Genomic DNA, 4971 nt, shown 5'->3' with positions numbered 1-4971 from the left:
GTCAAAAGGGCACTGCAAAACGCATGAGCGTAAAGAGAGCCTATAGCTCATTACCACAGAAGGTCCTGAAGATTCAGGTTTCTGAAATCAGTTTCACTTAATAAGTGTTTACCAAGTAATTGGAATCGCAATTACGCGAGTACTTGACAGTTACATATCAGGTGATTAGAAGTTCCATAATCGGAATCACAATTATCACACACAAATGTATCAACCCACTGAATATTTGCCATGTGATAGTTGAGTCGGCAGTGGCCAGTCAAGGTTGTAACCAAGCGACTGCAATTCTGCTTTGACAGATTTGTTGAATACTTAGCCACCTTTGGGATGGCTCAGCAATGTACAGACGTTCACTCGTCTATCGAAGGGAGTTGTGAGGAACATTTCCTATAAGCAAAGTGACAAGCAATTTTGAGATCACTCGAAGCAAGGACAATTGTGTCCCGATTCACCGGAAGTGGAAACATCCAAATCACTAGGATTTCCAATGGACGGAGAAAATCCATGGAATTTGGTCACAACCAATTCCCAGTTTGTGGAGTATAACAAATGCAAAGTCTGCGAATTTACATTCTTATGTTCATATAGAGATGTAGGCTATTTCCTACAATAAGTAATCCAAGATTTGAACTATTTAAGCATTCCATCAGACTGGAGCTTCTAAAATTGATATCTGAGCTGCTCCAGATGATGTGATGAATATCAGCATCACTGCCCACAATCAACAGAAGGCCTTTTCATGGGCAGTGAACGACAACTCGTTTGAAATCATCCATTGGGGATGGTTCATCATGTGGTAAATACACCACAAAACGAAAAACGTATTTCCTATTGAGGTCACATACAGAAATATCAATTGTGACAGCGCATACATCTCTGGTTGTTAACTCAGAAATTAGTGTAGCGATGTCAGCGCTATTTACGAGCACGCATGCACGAGGCATGTCACGCGAGTATGCCATTTCATGTTTCTGAAAGTATCAAAAACTTGGTCCACTAGGTTACCCAGATAAAAGTTCACAAAAGTAAGGTTTTTGAACTAGGGAAAGTGTACCAGTTATGGTCATAGTGGTTCCTTATTTGGCCATATGTGTAATTTCAAAAACTTTTTCATTTTTAATATTTTTGAATGTTTTAACATCATGATACATCCTTTATCTTACTCCTTATATACACAAAAATTTTCAAAATGTGAATAAATTCAAGTTATCATGTATGGCGAAATAGGGAACCACTATGGCCATAACTGGTACACCTACCCTAGCGCCAATTGAGCTGTAGCATTTACATGAGTCTACAAAGATTAATCGTTGCTGACATTTTATGCAGGATTTAGATTTTGTTCGGAAAAACAATTCAAAAAAAAAAAATCTCCCAAAGACTTATTATGAATAGTTCCAAGAAAAAAAATGCAAGGCTTCTTCTAATGCTTACTAAAATTTAGCTATCATTTATCTATAAACACATATAAAAATCATCTGCAAATTACACTTTACACTTTGATTCAAATAACACGGATACTCAAGTAACCACCAGCATTGAATCATCACTATAATTATACTGAGAATTAACATATCTAATGTGAAATAGTCTCTTATCGACGATTGTTAAGCCATGACACATTGACACACCATATGCATGCTTCAAGGCTTTATGTAAAATGAACTCATGTTGGATGATTTGGGTTTAGTAGTTAAATACAAATCCAAATATGTACGAAAGAATACAAAACAAATTTAAATCCGAAATTCATTTTGTTACGTGAGCAAGTTCATACAAATGATTATGCTATTTCTCCCTGAATGTCATTTCCTCGAATCGAATCCCTTGAAAAGTGTAGCTGTTCAAATAGGTGCTATAATAGTTTTCAGTGGCAAGATGGTGAACTAGAAATAACGATAGGCAAACAAAAGAAGGAGGTGTTTAGTCATTCTCGATTATAACACAGGTTGCCAAAAATGCTGAGCACGATTTGTCTCAAAAAACGAAATTCATTATTAAGCCCGACGTTTCGACGCAGGTATGACGTCTACTTCAGGGGAAAATGATGTATTCGTTTTGTTTAAAGATATAGTCCGAAACGGCAACACTGATGATATTGCTGTTACTTTCACACGTTACGACACCGCCTCCTGTCAAATTTTCATTCATAAAAGCTGTGATGTTAAAGTCACCAAAATAGCTTTGGTGAGCGAATTTGACGGATAGCGCCGACAATTTTTGTCGCATAGGATTCATCGAATGTAGCGCGGTTGTTGCACCATGGCCAGATTCATTTCCCGAGCGCGTGCACGAAAAGAAATAACAATTGTGATTTAAAAAAAAAACAGTAGCGGAAAATCAGCTGATGATCATTGTCGTTCTACTATTATCAAACATTTTAATAAAAATAAAATGCTTTTAGAAGTGCGCAGCAATGCTAAATCGGTCTGATGTATTCTGCGCAGTTCATATGTATTTTCCACACGTTCTCCTATAATTGTTTTTAATCCACTTCGATACCGTCAATCCGCCCCCAAACTGGATGGCGTACACTCAGCTTAAGGTGATTATAAAACGAAGCAAAACAAGGGCACAAGACTGGAGAATCTGACAACAGTTTGCGTTGAAAACCAATCAATCTGCTTGCTTGCTGGTGGTGACTAATGGGATAAATTTTCAACGGTGAGAGCTGTTTGGTTCTCAAGTCTTGTGCTTTTGAAAATTTGAGGTGTGGCTTTGTTCTATAATCACCTTAACGCAATTTATAATTAAGTATTGAGTTGTAAATATTAGTATATATTAGTTGTGTTGCTAGAGGACATCTTGAAAATTCACTGAGATTCTTTCAGAAACCCTTCTGAAATTATTATATGTAGTTATTTCTTTGATCGCTCTGATTTTTCCAATAACCTCCTTGGGACTTCCTATTGGACTATCCCAGAAACCCATCTTGGGTTATTATGGAAATCCTTTCAGGATTCTGCTGTAAAATTCTGGAATTCTGCCGAAAATGATTTAATGATTGCTTTCCAGTGCACAATGGTCGGAAAACAGTGAAGTTTGGTCAAAACTATTTTTATCGCCCTAATCGATGAAATATGTAATCTGAATATGTTATTTGGCGTTATTGTTGTTTCAGAAGGGGATATTCACAAATTACGTAACTCCAAAAAAAAAAGATTTTTTTTAAATTAAAATTGTTATCAAACTGGGCTTGAAGCACAAATTTTGTTATATTTGATCAAGTTTGATCAAAATGTATATGAATAGTGGTTAAATATATTTTAAATAAACTTTGTATGAAAAATATCGTCAAAATATATGTAAAATATTGAATTATTCAAATAGCTCTAACTTGCAAATCAGCAAATTTCTGCAAAAAATTTAAGGGTTTTTTGTAAGATCTAAGGATGCTTTTTGATGTGCAATATTCGAAATGGCGGCGACATGACGCGACAAAAGTTGTATTTCATGTTCAAATTCATCAAAATTACTAAAGTGTAAAATTGAATACTATTAAAACTTCAACCAAATATTTTTTTTATCCTCATGCTCGATAAAAGTGTTGAACCATAAGCTTTCAGATAGTGGATAACTTTGGGGAAATATTGCATTTTTAAATTATAAATTTTGTGCTTTATTTTATTGTTATATTTTTCATTTTTTTGACTTCGACCGGTTTGCCGTCATAAAAGTCATAGAAATTTAAATTTTAGTTCAATTTCAATTAGAGACCATAATAATATAACACATGAGGTATATTTTAAAATTAAAAAAATCATAAAAATCTCATAAAAGTGTTTGGTAGTTTTGGCCGCCCCTTTATATGGAGCCCGACCATTGTGCAGTGTAATGGAATCTATTTTAAAAATCTGGGTTCGGGGATTCTCACAAAATTTCTCGGGATTTCTTCTGGAAATCCAATCGAAATTATTATTTAAATTCTGATATTTTCCTCGTAATTCTTCAGTATTTCTTCCGTGAAACTCTTTGAAAGTTCTTCAAAATCCCTTTGAGATTCTTTCCGAAAAATGTCTTAGATTATACCTATTATTCTAGAATACTCTCGGAAAGACGCCTGAGACTATAATCAAAAAAATCTATTATTTCACTTCACTTTCTTCCGTGCAAATTCTTGGGATTCTTTCGGAAATTCCTCTGGAATTCTTTTGTAAATCCCAATGGAATTCTCCCAGAAATCCCTGTGGAATACTTCCGAAAATCCTGCTAAGAATCTTCCAGATGACGGGGATTTTTTTAAATATTTATTTATGGAAATCATCCGAAAATTCCTCTGTAATTGTTTGTAAATCCTCCTTATATTCTTACAGAAATCCTTCTTATATTCTTACAGATTTATTGCTATTGATTTTATTGTTTCTGCCTGAGATAATTTTGTATATCCAGAATTATTCCGAAAATTCCTTCGTGATTCTTTAGAATTTTTTTCTAAGATATTTTGAGAAAAAAAAAAACTCTGTGATTCTTCTGGAAATTCATAAGGAAGTGTTTTTGATTTTTTTCGTGATTTATCATTGATTTTCCTTGAAAATTTTCTTAAATCCTTGGCAGAATTTTCTGAAAATCCCTCTTGACTTCAAATGGAAATCCTCCAAGAAAACTACCGGACAGTCACTGGGACTTTAAAAAAATACCTATGAGATTCTTTGATTACTGATTTCTTTTTCTGAGCATCTTTTGGAAGTGACTTTTAAATGGTTCTGGAAATTCAATTTGAAATTATTCCGTAAATCTTTCTGGAGCTCTTCTGGACATCGTAATTATTCTGGAAAATATTCATGAAATCGTCTGGATGTCTGTGACTTTTCATTGAATCTTCAGGGGTTCTTGCGAAATAACTTCTGGGATTCTTTTGGATATCACTGTAAAAAACATTCAAAATCCATTCGAAATTCTCCTGAGATTGTTTCAGGAATTCACGAGAATCCTTAAAATAATTCCTTTAGAAATCTCCCTGATAATATTTTA

This window comes from Aedes aegypti, chromosome 1 (genome assembly GCF_002204515.2).
Source record: "Aedes aegypti strain LVP_AGWG chromosome 1, AaegL5.0 Primary Assembly, whole genome shotgun sequence".
Classification (NCBI taxonomy): Eukaryota; Metazoa; Arthropoda; class Insecta; order Diptera; family Culicidae; genus Aedes; species Aedes aegypti.
The sequence above is the reverse complement of the archived record's forward strand: the minus strand, read 5'-3'. Positions refer to the sequence as shown.